Here is a 15423-nt window from a genome sequence, read left to right as displayed (position 1 = left end):
CAAATGATCCACAGTCAGAAGCAGGTGTCCTAAGCGCAGAGCTTTTTGGCATACAGCATCTCTCGTGGGCAGAGCATGGAGGTTGTTGTTTTTTCACCCCTTAATTACCAAATCTACTCTGGTTGATCGCTAGAACTGACCTACTCCACTCATATTTCCGCTGACTCGCTTCGGTTTGATAACATTTACATTACACCCTCTAAAAGACTGGTGATCCTGAGATGGATATATAGCCATCCATTTTCAGCACCGCCTATCCTGGTGAGGGTCGCTGGAACCTATCCCAGCTGACTTCGGGCGAAGGGCGGACTACACCCTGAACAGGTCGCCAGTCAGTTGCAGTTGCATATATATATATATATATATATATATATATATATATATATATATCTGCCTCGTAGTTCTGAGGACCGGGGTTCAATCCCCGGCCCCGTCTGTGTGGAGTTTGCATGTTCTCCCCGTACCTGCATGGGTTTTCTCCGGGCACTCCGGTTTCCTCCCACATCCCAAAAACATGCATGGTAGGTTAATTGACAACTCTAAATTGCCCGTAGGTGTGAATGTGAGTGCGAATGGTTGTTTGTTTGTATCTGCCCTGCGATTGGGTGGCAACCAGTTCAGGGTGTACCCCGCCTCCTGCCCGATGACAGCTGGGATAGGCGCCAGCACGCCCGCGACTCTAGTGAAGAGAAGCAGCTCAGAAAAGGGATGGATGGATATACACGGTATATATATATTTTCTGAAATGCACCTACAATGTAGGTGCATTTCAAATGCACCTACAATGTTAGCACTGTACTGGACATCTATTTCTTCATTTACAATCTCTTGATTTTTTTCACATCTGTTGTTCCTTTTCTACCACCATGTTGTAAAATGTGTGACACATATTTGCCTTTCAGGTGATCCCTTGCTCAGACTTGCTTCATTCATGCTCAGTAGTATAAATGTATGGCTATGTGTTTTCAAATGGGAACATTGGATTTTCAGTACAGACGACTGCACGTTTGTGCTTGCAATTCTGGGAAAATACTCCCTGCAGAGTGGAGACAACCCCCTACTTTTTATTCTAACAGTAATTAAAAACAAAAGCAAATCAAGCTGCGTAATTTGTTCATAACATTAAGCCAAAGTGATTTTCAGCATTTTACAAAAATATTGGCTCATAATGATAGAAATTAATCCGCTTACTAGATGTTCATTTTCAAGGGTGTTGGGTTCTTTTGGAAGGGAAGAGGACATTTGTTCTTTGTAACAGAGATTCTAAAACAAGATATTGAAGACGTTCAAAAAGAGAACAAGTAAGCCTGAAGGGGCATGATGAAAAAAACCTCAATACGTATATAAATCATCATCATTTGTAGCAACCCGTTTAAACCAGCTTTGAGAGGAGGCAGGAGAAGAATGACAAAAAAATATATACAAATACCTTTACATTTTCATATTGGTCGGTGACATGGGGGCTTGAAATTTAAATTTCCATCCATCCATCCATTTTCTGTACAGCTTATCCTCACTAGGGTCACGTGCGTGCTGGAGCCAGTACCACTAATCTTCGGGCGGGAGCCGGGGTACACCTTGAACTGGTCGCCAGCCAATCCCAGGGCACATATAAACAAACAAACCACTCGCACTCACATTCACACCTATGGGCAATTTAGACTCTTCAATCAACCTACCACGCATGCTTTTGGGATGTGGTAGGAAACCGGAGTGCCCGGAGAAAACCCACCCAGGCACGAGGAGAACAAGTAAGCTCCACACAGGCGGGGCCGGGATTTGAACCCTCAGAACTGTGAGGCTGATGTGCTAACCAAACCCCGGTACGACCCAGGAAACACTGGAAAGACTGCGTCTTTCGGCTAGCCTGGGGATGCCTCGGGATCACCCCGGAAGAGCTGGATGAAGTGGCTGGGGAGAGTGAAGTCTGGGCATCCCTGTTAAATCTACTGCCCCTGCCCCCGCGACCCGACCTCGGATAAGCGGTAGGAAATGGACTCTTTTAAAATAATTAATAGAAGGTCAAAATGTTCAGTAAAATGGTCATTAAAAGCAATGATAAATACTAATCTATTGAAATGTTACTAATTGAGTTAGAAATGTGTTTCTTTCTGATTCTAACTCTTTTGAACAATTTAAGATGCCCCGTGTGGAGTATGGAATTGACCCCAAACCTTATTGCTGTTTCTGAGAAACAAACTAAACAGGAGGGTTAATGCAATGACTTTTCTCAGAATTGTGATGGTTACCAGCTTTTCTAGGCATTGGAATTTTTTACTTTCCATCATCTAAGTCTCAACTTTGAGGATGGTCTGTTTGTTGGGTATGTACACATATGCATGGGGTCAAAACGGTTTCGCAATGTGAATCTTTCAAAAAGAAAGCGCTACCCTGCACAGTATTCCCTGCACTGTGGTGCAGTGGTTAGCACTACTAAGTGAGACACTTTGGGATGAGATCTGTGTTCGACAAGGTGATGGAATATTAAACCCATTTTTTTATGCCTGTAATGAAGTGATAACATACGTTCTGCCACTGTCGATGGTTCGACTGAAGGGACTGAAACACAATACAAACATCATTTGGTATTGGTTATAGGTAGGGACACGTGTGTCTTTACGCCTATCCTAATTTTCTGAATGCCCGGAACAAATTGGAGCTCTACACCTTTTTAGAAAAAAATATTTGAACTAATTAGGGGAGAATGAACTGCCTGTGATGTGTTAAGATAACTATTTGATGTGAAGGGCAACTTCCACTTCCTGAACATCTGCATGCAGCCACTTGCACATAAGTAGACACACGAGTGCGCTTCAGTTAACATTTTGGTCGTCATAGCTCAGCGATTACTTGTCCCTTTTAGGCATGTTCAATTTACAACCTAAGAGCATTGAATCTGTTTTTGCAGGCCTAATTACAGACACACACACACACACACACTAACTCATTGCACACGTAGCACACCATAGCACACCACATAGCTGGCGGCAGATAGTTCAGGTTGCTTTGTCAGCGTCTAACACCTTCATCATTAGTCTGATTTCAACTGATTTACAGTGTTTTCTCTCAGGTTTTATGTTGAATGTATGTTAAAATGACAAACCACCAAACATGGTGGCAGACGAATGTGGCACCGCAACCCACAGTAGATGCTCTGGTAGCCCCTCTCTCCAGGTATGATACAACCAAACAGCCACAGTCAGACGTTTGGCTCTGTCAAGAGGATGAAGGAGATACCAAGAGAGAGGCCAGCACTACCAGACTCCACCTGACGAGCAGTGGTGGAAAGTAACAAAGTACAAATACAACCCGTATTGCAATGAAGTTGGGACGTTGTGTTAAACATAAATAAAAACAGAATACAATGATTGGCAAATCATGTCCAACCTATATTTAATTGAATACACTACAAAGACAAGATATTTAATGTTCAAACTGATCAACCTTATTGTTTTTAGCAAATAATCATTAACTTAAAATGTTATGGCTGCAACACGTTCCAAAAAATCTGGGACAGGTGGCAAAAAAGACCGAAAAAGTTGAGGAATGCTCATCAAACACCTAATTGGAACATCCCACAGGTGAACAGGCTAATTAGGAACAGGTGGGTGCCATGATTGGGTATAAAAGGAGCTTCCCTGAATTGCTCAGTCATTCACAAGCAAAGATGGAGCGAGGTTTACCTCTTTGTGAACAAGTGCGTGAGAAAATAGTTGAACAGTTTAAGGACAATGTTCATCAATGTACAATTGCAAGGAATTTAGGGATTTCATCATCTACGGTCCATAATATTGTCAAAAGGATCAGAGAATCTGGAGAAATTACTGCATGTAAGCGGCAAGGCCGAAAACCAACATTGAATCCCCGTGACCTTTGATCCCTCAGGCAGCACAGCATCAAAATGTGTAAAGGATATCACCACATGGGCTCAGGAACACTTCAGAAAACCAATGTCAGCAAATACAGTTCGGCGCTACATCCGTAACTGCAACTTGAAACTCTACTATGCAAACAAAAAGCCATTTATCAACAGCACCCAGAAACGCCACCGGCTTCTCTGAGCCCGAGGTCAGCTGAGATGTACTGATGCAAAGTGGAAAAGTGTTATGTGGTCCGATGAGTCCGCATTTCAAATTGTTTTTGGAAATTGTGGACGTTGTGTCCTCCGGGCCAAAGAGGAAAAGAACCATCCAGACTGTTATGGACGCAAAGTTCAAAAGCCAGCATCTGTGATGGTATGGGGCCGTGTTAGTGCCAATGGGATGGGTAACTTACACATCCGTGAAAGCACCATTAATGCTGAAAGGTACATACAGGTTTTGGAGAAACATATGCTGCCATCCAAGCAACGTCTTTTTCATGGACGCCCCTGCTTATTTCAGCAAGACAATGCCAAACCACATTCTGCACGTTTTACAGCAGCGTGGCTTTGTAGTAAAAGAGTGCAGGTACTATACTGGCCTTCCTGCAGTCCAGACCTCTGTCCCATTGAAAATGTGTGGCGTATTATGAAGCGTAAAATACGACAACGGAGACTCCGGACTGTTGAACAGCTGAAGCTGTATATCAAGCAAGAATGGGAAAGAATTCCACCGACAAAGCTTCAACAATTAGTGTCCTCAGTTCCCAAACGTTTATTGAATGTTGTTCAAAGAAAAGGTGATGTAACACAGTGGTAAACATGAACGGTCCCAGCTTTTTTGGAACGTGTTGCAGCCATAAATTCTAAGTTCATGATTATTTGCTAAAAACAATAAGGTTTCATCAGTTTGAACATTAAATATCTTGTCTTTGTCGTATATTCAATTAAATATAGGTTGTTCTGTTCTTTACTTGAGTGTTTATTTTTCAAGGGACTTTTTACTTTCACTTCTTACATTTGACACCAGATATCTGCTTTTTCTACTCCTTAGTTTTTTTAAAATAGGCAATGTCATCTTTTCTCACAATTGCGCCAACTTTCTAGGAACTGCAGCAACACTTACTCTGTTTATAACATACAGTACATGTACATCCTTCCATTCATTTTCTACACCGCTTATCCTCACTAGGGTTGCAGGTATGCTGGAGCCTATCCCAGCTAACTGTGGGCAGGAGGCGGGGTACATCCTGAACTAGTTGCCAGCCAATCGCAGGGCACATAAAAACAAACAACCAGCATCTGAGTGGCAATAGAATGATTTGCTTCCCTTAAAAACAGCGCGTCTGTTTTTGATTTGTTGATTTGTTGATGCTTCCACCCACCGAGTAGCTGGCAATTGCAACTGTTGCTTTGATTTTGATTCCATTGTTAAAGAGGAATTATTCTCTGTATGTTTTTTGTTAATTGAAAATGATGGTATTGGATGACTTTGTGACAACACAATGACCTTTATCGGTGTACAGTTTTTACAATTACAGTTTATGGAATGTGTGCATATTTGCATCATTAGCTGTTTTTAAAATTCTGTGCACATTCGCTCACATCCTGTGCATCTCCTTGGGCCTAGCCCCCCCCCCCCCCCCCCCATCCATAAAACTTAGTGATGCCGCTGGCCGGCACAATCAGCTGAATAGCGCTCAAACTAGTAGCTGTATTTCAATACAATACACTAACATCAAAGTGAGCTTTGTTATGGGAATAAAAGTATAGTATTTATACAGTATACAGCTTTAGCTATTTAAATAGTGTTTTTTTCTCACAACAGCGGTTTACTAAAGAACTAGTTATTTGTGCCTATCCATCAACATCAGTGTGTTTGTGCTCGATGGCTTCATCATTGTAAATAATGAGAGAAACAGTTGCCTATTGCTAATAAATTATATTGTTGTGATGTAACTACGTTGTTTCAGTTAATATTGCCGACCTTGCATTCTTTCTCTTGAAATAACACGTCTGTGCCAGTGTGATGTTTTTCCTCAAACTCATGATGATGATGATGATAGTGGTGCAACCCCGAGGCAGTACCTTGGTCCAACCTGAGAAGGTCTTCATTAGTTTTTGTGTTGAGAAATCGGTGGCTTGTTTTAACGTGTAACATCCAGGCACACTAGGGCTCCTCCAATGGATTTGCCATGACCCTGACATGCCTAAAACCTGTATTGCAAAGATATATTGGTAAGAGTTGTTCAGAAGCACCACCCCCCTGCCCCCATGTTCACATTACACAATGATCTATGAAACATTTTTATGTATGTCTGTTGTCTAGTTATAGATAGATTTTCTTGAATCTCATAAAATTCACTCTTCCATTTTTAAAATGTGTATATGAGATAGTCGATAGATAGATAGATAGATAGATAGATAGATAGATAGATAGATAGATAGATAGATAAGTTATAATTAACAAACCAAATAATTATTTAATGAAACAAGTAATGTAAATTTAAAAAATGAAAAGAAACAGACAGCTTGCCAAAGACATGGTGCCTGTTAATATATTCCAAAAGCACTGATTTATTCATGTTGGAATCTTTTGACCCACTGTACACTATGTGCTACCAGATAGCAAATACTGTGCCTTGCCTCACCTGTACAACTCTATGTGATAAAAGAGCGTGAGAGAGCTAGAAATGCAGTGCACATGCAGGGATGTCAATTATATCACAGCTTGTAAATGGCACAAAGCTAAGGTAGGGAGGACTAATTGGTTTAGTAAGTTTGTTTTATTGGTACGCTGGTCCCCATATGCACTTAAAAATATATATATAATTATACAACATAATAATCTATTCCAAATGATTTTGCAGCAACCCAAGATATTGCTCCTCCAGTTTGAGAAGCACTGCCATATATGAACATTGTCATCTCAACACATTTTATGGTTGTTCCTCCCAAAGAGCAATCACCAAAATCAGTTTCTTTGCAAAAAAAAAAAATGCATCAAAGATTGTAAACATGCTCAGGCTACGTCTGTACAAAATTTAGTTTTGTTTGTTTGCATTTAGCAGACACGCATGGAACCAAGCATCTGCTTGCCAAGAAACCTCCTTTAGAAACCTCCTGCTTGGTTTTGGCAGGAGTCTGCGAGGAAACATCTGTATGAACAGAAAAGCAAGATGAAGAAAAGCTCAGCAAATAAGGTCAGGATTAAATCATCTGACAACGATCAAATTCATCTTCGTGGTTTAAAACTGTTAGGACAGGCAGTGTGTTTGCCTGTCAATGTCTTGATGTCCCCAAAGTGTTCTGTAAATTGACTGTCTGTTGTACTAGAGCGGCTCCAACTACCAGAGACAAATTCCTTGTGTGTTTTGGACATACTTGTCAAATAAAGATGATTCTGATTCTGATTCTGATTACGGTGATTTGTTTTGGGTCCAATGTAGTTTGTGATTCAAACATGTTTTAACACCTCTGGCTGGTATCAGACACTCACACGTGATGATCATGTGTCACAATATAAAACTGAAAAGTCTTCCAGCACTATACATACTCTTACTCTTTTTTCTTTCGAAATACAAGATAAAAAAATCAATGAACTGTAGATGAAAAGATTGACGTGAATAAATATTGGTACAATTAATCCACTGACAGGCTGCAACGGAAGAACTGCGACCCTGTATCGCGTTTTTCGACTTTACATACAACATACTGTTCTTTATTATTATTTCTTTATTTTTAGACAGGAAACAGACAACAATAAAGGAGAGAATGTGGATATTTTGAGAGGCTCTTGGCAGTGATTCGATCGCCCCATTAACTGACTGCACCTGTGCATTTTTGCGACACAAACTCTCCCCACTTTGCTTGCTCGCAACAGGTACATCTGAAATTATAAATAAAGTTAAGTATTATTTTAAAACACACTATACATATATACTGTAGGTACTGTATTGGTACGGCTTGTCAACAATCACCGGTTGGTAAAGTATTGCTAATGCTTAAAACATGGTAATGTGTGTGTGTATATATATATATATATACATCCATCCATCCATTTTCTGAGCCGCTTCTCCTCACTAGGGTCGCGGGCGTGCTGGAGCCTCATCGGGCAGGAGGCGGGGTACACCCTGAACTGGTTGCCAGCCAATCGCAGGGCACATACAAACAAACAACCATTCGCACTCACAGTCATGCCTACGGGCAATTTAGAGTCTCCAATTAATGCATGTCTTTGGGATGTGGGAGGAAACCGGAGTACCCGGAGAAAACCCACGCAGGCACGGGGAGAACATGCAAACTCCACACAGGCGGGGCCGGGGATTGAACCCAGGTCCCCAGGGGATTGAACCCAGGTCCTCAGAACTGTGAGGCTGACGCTCTAACCAGTCCAGTCGGCCACCGTTCCGCCCCGCCTTATATATATATATATATATATATATATATATATATATATATATATATATATATATATATATATATATATATATATATATATATATATATATATATATATATATAAAACAAAAAAATATATATAAAACAAATCAATATATAAAACAAATCAAATCTCAACACCAGCTTCACAGATGAACACGAAACTGGGTGTCTGGGTGTAAATACTTTATTTATCATAACAGGATGCACAAAAAAACCTCAAGGACGTATGGCAGAATTTGAAAAGGACATCGGCCATGTTGGTTTGAAGAGTTTTTCTGGGGGAAAATTTCAGAGTTAATTCTAACAAACTCAATTCGGAATTTGACCAAATGAGCCCCAAATGGAAGCAGGTATCCAAGACGGATGGGGGGATGCCAAAGCCTGAAGCTTTTATGAGTGCACCATCCAATGTGGTTTTGATGATTATTTTGAGGATTGGGGTGCACGTTGGTCGACTGGTTAGCACATATGCTTCACAGTTCTGAGGACCCAGATTCAAATCCGGCCTCGTCTGTGTAGAGTTTGCATGTTTTCCCCGTGCCTGCATGGGTTTTCTCCAGGTACTGCGGTTTCCTCCTACATCCCGAAAGCATGCATGATAGGTTAATTGAAAACTCTAAATTGCCCGTAGGTCTGAATGTGAGTGTGAATGGTTGTTTGTTTGTACAGTATGTGCCCTGCGATTGGCTGGCAAACAGTTCAAGGTGTACCTCGCCTCTCGCCCAAAGTCAACTGGGATAGGCGCCAGCACGCCCGCGACCCTAGTGAGCATAAGTGGTTAAGAGAATGGATGGATGGATTTTGAGGATTGTCCGTTTTCACCAGTTTTCTCAAAAGTCAACAAACATGGATGTGAAGACTTGTTGGTGAATTGGCGCCAACAGAGATTCTTTCTGCTTTATGCCTCAGTGTCTTGCACAAAGAGTAGGTTGACTCGGATGGTAGAGTGATAGCAGGTTCTGTGGCCAATGTGACCATGTCCAAGTATACTTGCACAAGATATTGAGAGTTGTAACCACATACTGTGAAGTAGAATAGGCTCAACATCTGGAATTTGGTCGGTCTGCTATATATTTACAACCCTGAAACCTAGTCTGACAACACTGCCGCACGACTCCACTGTAAAAGTGCGGTTAAGGACGTCATTCATTTTTTTGCCTGACAAAATATGTCGGTGTGATGCAGCAAAACTCGAGTGGGACAGGAAATACCGTGGAGACAGTTGTAAGCTTAGGTTTGGGAGTTAGCCTGGTTAGTGGGGAAAACCGCATCCCGTCTACGCATCACTCTGTCTGTACTATTTTTTATTTTATGATGTGATTTGTCAGTCAGATGGAAGTGAGTGTAAAGAGTTTTTATGAGGCGAAACAAATATTAGTGAGCTCAGTCATTCATAGGAAATATGGGAAATGAAATTGAAATACGGGGAACAAATTTTTGTTTTTGCTGCATTTACTATGATAACCATTTACAGAAATTCACTTCAAGATACCTGGAGCAAGGGTATATTGGAGATTTTTTTTTATTTTTTCACGAATGCACTGTTTAAATCGTTTTGTTTTCAGACACAACCCCTTTTATTCCTAATGTATTTTAAATGCATTGATAATCACTTCTAACCAGGTGGGATTATGACCTTTGAGAATATTTACACTAAATACGCCTCCTCGTGTCTCTCTCATCCTGAGCCAAGTAGTCATCCATCCATCCATCCATCCATCCCTCCATTTTCTGAGCCGCTTCTCCTCACTAGGGTCGCGGGCGTGCTGGAGCCTATCCCAGCTACCATCGGGCAGGAGGCGGGGTACACCCAGAACTGGTTGCCAGCCAATCGCAGAGCCAAGTAGTCATAAGACTGTATTTCTTTGAACCCACTCAATGCCTGACACAAGCTGTATGTTAAAAGTATGCATCCATATGTGCAAGTGTCGATCTGGCTTCTATAGGAACAAATGTCATATGTCTACTCGGTTTTGCATGAATATGCAGGTGCCAAGTTGAGCCGTCTCCACACAAGACTCGCACCTTTAATATTAGGAGCTGTAGCTCATACAAGTCTTAATTGGAATGCTTATGCTGGCATTTTTCAACAAGTTTTCCTCAATATTTATTCATATAGCTGTCAAACTATTCCTATATAATTGTCTTAATAACACACCATGTCCTCTGTGAGAAAAGGTAAATAGTAATTATAACTTGAAAGTGAAATTTCTGTAGAAAATGCGTGAAGAGTTGACTATGAACTGAAATACTGCGCAACTAATTATAATGGAAAACATTTTAAATGTGAATATGGGAATCTGGGGAATTTAAAATGTAATTCCCAAGATGTACTAAATGAGCTGTACTGTTTGATATTGGAATGGTTTGAATTGGTTGAGAAATGTTGTATTATGCTCTGCATTGATTTTGGAACATTGTCATGGAAAAAAATAAATAATACGAAATGCAGGATTTTTTTGAATATTTTGAAGTTGGAATGGTTTGAATCGGTGGAGAAATTTGGAAGGATTTTAAATTTGTAAAATGTCTCATCCATTAAAATAATTAATTGTGGGATTAATCGCGTAATTGTGGGAAAAATTGTGTAACGTGGTTCGTGAATTTTAAATATTTTTAAGTTGGAATGGTTTGAATTTGTTAAGAGATGTGGAAGGAAAAACTGGGCATAAAAATGGAATAATAATAATGTAGCGGACATGCAAACTGAGGTGCCACAGTGACTTGCAACCACTTGATAACCCCACTCCTCCACGCTGCCCTGCTGTGAGACGGCGACTAGGAGATTGCCTGGTGTACGTCAAGTGGACCTTAACCTAATTAGCAGCTTCCCATCAAATCTTGATTCCTGGCTTCAGAAGACTCCTTCCCCGACCAAAAGGACCTTCAAGGAGAGTATGTGGTTATGGACTATGTGATGCGCCACCCATTGGCGTTGAGAGGACCTGCCTTTGATGTTTGTTAACGGAAGATACAATTTTCGTTTTGATAGCTTACAAACTCTGTAGAAATATTTCAAATGTATGCCTTGGTGTCTGTGGTACTATTATCACTTTGACAGGTCCTCTGCAAGATTTTGAAAGCTGTTCCTCATGATTTGAAATCAAACAGTACGAAATGTTCTATTGAACAATAAGCAACCGATCTGCCACGACCAAAGTTTAAACAATGAGTCTATGTGTGAGTGTACAAAGTTGGGACTGTTTTAGATTAACCTGATTTTAAACCCATTTGATCACATTTGTAGACAAGATTCAGGCTGATGGGTGTCGTTTTCTCCAAGTCGGCAATCCCTCTTCCTACGCCCCGCCTCCGGGGTATTTAACTCTGAATTCACACCAGCCAGCCGGGCTGGCCGTCGGCCACCCCTCCCCCGTTTCCCCTTTCTTTTGTGCGGGCACACGGCTTGGTAAATGTGGGCCGGGATCGAACCGACATGGCTACCCAGCCTAAACTTGGGCCTCCGCTAAGCGATCAGAGCCGGTACTACGAAGGTGTCGATGTGCTGCTTGTATTTAGGGAGTTCGTGGTTGAGTTTAGCTTTGTTAAAGTCCCCGAGAATAATGAGGGGTGAGTCCGGGTGTTTTTTTTCAATTTCGCTGACTTGTTCGGCGAACGTTAGCAGTGCGGCGTTCGTGTTAGCTTGAGGCGGTATATAGACTCCAGCCAGTATGAACGATGCAAACTCACGTGGCGAGTAGAATGGTTTACAGTTTAAAAATAGCGACTCCAAATGCGGGCTGCAGTGTGTGCTGAGCTCCGTGACGTCCGTACACCATTTTTCATTGATATAGAGGCATATCCCGCCGCCCTTTGTTTTCCCCGATGATTCCATGTCGCGGTCCGCTCGATGAATATACAGCTATATATAGCAGGGGTACTCAAGATTAATAAATAATTTTTTCAATGAGTCCAAGTGCCACTTATTGAGGCCGGTCAGGCTACATGTGATAATACTGTAATAGCTTATCAATATCAATATTTCACTGAAAACAACATAAAATGTAAATAAAAAGTCATATCGACTTTGACAAATGAAAATAAATATAATAAACATTTATACCATTAACATAACACTTTCTATATTATGCTCTTATTTATACAGTCACAATTTAAGAGCTGCATGACAAAGCTGTTTTTTGGTCCGTAAACACACTGGTGTGGCTGTTTACCCCCCCCCAAAATCAGTCATTTTGATTGGTTCGCATTGTTATGTGACTGCCTTGTGTCATCTGATTGGTGAATTGGAGTCGAATGACATTAGTGATCGCGTTTGATTGGCGCAATGACCGCCCTTTGCGGAAGTTGAAGATGTAGTCTAAAAATACACACGCACACGCTTGAATGGATCAATAAAAGTAGCGAACGGCATATCGATCATTGTAACGGAGTAAAAGTATCGATCCTTCTTCACATTAATACTCAAGTAAAAGTAAATAGCACAGTGCATTTAAAGTACTCTGACAAGTACAGTTTATGGAAAATATTACTTGAGTAAATGTAGCACGTTACTACCCACCTCTGCTTGTGTGTCACTGTCACTACTCACTTTGTCATTGACGCACAAGCCGAATGAAACCTAAGGGCTCTATAAGTACCCAGGAAGCAGGACAGCAACAGTGTATTTGATGCTGTGACAAAGGAAAACCCTGCTTGCTTATAATGGGAAGTAGGAAACGTTCTCCAAGTAAAGCATGTGTGGCTAAGCTATATTTTAATTCAAGCTAACATTGTTATTGTAATTAATAACCAAAACACACGTTTCTACCGCTTTCAACCAGCCCGGTATATTAAGATTTCCGTCCATAGCTCTGCTGTCTTTAATATGTCACAGTACAACGTTTGTCATGTGTCCTAGGGTTTGGGTCACAGGGACAGACACTGCAATAACAACATTTTGCACCATTTTATCCATGCTGGTTTTTTTACAACTCTGCCAAAATTATTGCCGTTGTCACTCACTCATATTGATCCTTTTTCAATTAGATTTTGCAATTCATTAGTCAAGGTAGCAAGTGCCTTGTACCGCGGCAGCACCGACACAATAAATGGGTTGGTCTACAATGCACTGCGCTGTGTAAGTAAACTGTGAAAAGAAAGGTCTGTAACAGTTATGGCTGCCTATTAAGGACCACTGCTGTATAGTTTTTCCCTTTCTTTCGCTGGCATGGAAAAATCTCGCTATGAAAAACAACCCACCTTCTTTCCTTTTCTCTTGTCAAAACATTGAGACACACACGAGTACTGTATAGGGGGACGTCACCATGCATGCGGCCACAGCTTCTAAACTTAAGGTTACAAGGCGCTACAACTGTTTGGTGTACTTCATGGGAAGGCTTTTAGTTAAGCGGGGGAACAAAGTGTGCTTCCGACGGGGGCTTAATTTAGGCTCGTCCACAGAAATGTGGCAGAGAAGGACAAACAGGGTCACCTATCGAGTGTTGTTGTTTTTTTTTCTTGTGAGGATAATAGAGCAGAAAAGAAGATTTGAATAGTTGCCACTGTTTCGTAAAAGCAGGGCTCTCAACCACTCGGCCAATTTTCGTCACTGGTCACAAACAACAGCATTGTTTCTGTGGTTCCCAGGGAAGAACACTGTACCTCCTCAACACTCGGCTCCCTTTTGGAGTTGTCCCTCCTTGTTGCGGGGTAATTACTGTAACTGTCACTTTTTTGTTCTTTCTCATCGAAGGAAGAAAATGGAAAGTCTTTCCTCCCCTCTGCCCCTTCATTCTTTTTGTCGTCCTCTTTCCGACCACCCTGGGTGTGCGGCGTAAACTGTGTCCACTTCAATCACGACCTCATTTCTGAGTAGATGTCAGCTCAGCTGGGGACGGATGGGGGGTTTGGGCTTGGACGGTTAGTTGAGGTAAATAGTTAGTGTGGGGAAATGTCTGTCGCACGTTTGTGTGTCTCTATGGCCTGTCAGAAAAGCAGAACAGATCTCGATATAATCGCTGCAGATGACATTTTCCATTTAGATAATAATTATCACCTTTTTAAAGTAGATAACATGGACTTTCTTCAGATTCCTAATTTGTCTGTGCTACTTGACACTGAACTCAAAAGACAACAAAAGACTACTTAATTTGCCCTTTTTACTTTGTTTATTTGATCTGCAATTAAACATGAGACTGCACAACAGATGTGTTTGCAGCGTTTGTATTGAATGTACACGAAATGTTTTGTTTACTGGCAGTAGTCATTAGTTTGTGTGTGCACGTGTGTGTGCGTGTGTGTGTGTGTGTGCGTGTGTGTGTGTGTGTGTGTGTGTGCTAATGAGGTGGTGACATGACGTGGAATTAGAATGGGGAGACTGGAGGTTGACAAATGAAATTCTGAATTACAAAAGATTATTTGGAAAAAACAATACCCCTGACTCCAAGTTTCCAATTGATACACGCACACACACACACACACACACACACACACACAAACACACACAAACCAATGTAAACACACCACTGAATGCAAACAACTTTTTGGCAAACTTTGTTTTCACACTTGGTAAATTTCAAAACACCTTTACCCATTAAACATTTGGAAGACTTTTCAACCATAATTGCTTGATGTTTCTCAACGGATTCGTGTCGCCATCACCATTCTCACACATTATGGACAAAAGACAGACCTCTAATTTAGTCAATAATTAGGGGTGCTCGTAGAGCCTCACAAATTATGGCTTGTGCTCGTAGGATTCCAGACCGGTGACTGTGCATTTATTTATTTATTTATGCTATATTGTTATTTCTAGAGTTTCAGTTTTTAAAATCAACATTACAAATACAGCACTATACATTGACACAGTGGAAATATAAAGGCTTGTAGAAAAACAACACCATCAATAAAGTGAAGAAAACTAAATGCAAAAAATAAACATTTTATTAATAATAGTAATACAACTTTTATAATAAAATAAATACACTACACAAGTAAAGTAAACAATAGGAATAAAAAACAATAAAAGGTGACATACTCTATTATGAAAAATTTACTTTAATTGCAGGTATACAAACCTTCAGCCTCTGGTATTGGTTGTAGTGTTTGAAATGTTGCGTCCACGGGTGAAATGTTTCTATCTTCATGTGCACTCACTTTTTTCCCCACACTGGAGGCTCTTC

Source organism: Phycodurus eques, chromosome 12 (genome assembly GCF_024500275.1).
Source record: "Phycodurus eques isolate BA_2022a chromosome 12, UOR_Pequ_1.1, whole genome shotgun sequence".
Lineage (NCBI taxonomy): Eukaryota > Metazoa > Chordata > Actinopteri > Syngnathiformes > Syngnathidae > Phycodurus > Phycodurus eques.
The sequence above is the reverse complement of the archived record's forward strand: the minus strand, read 5'-3'. Positions refer to the sequence as shown.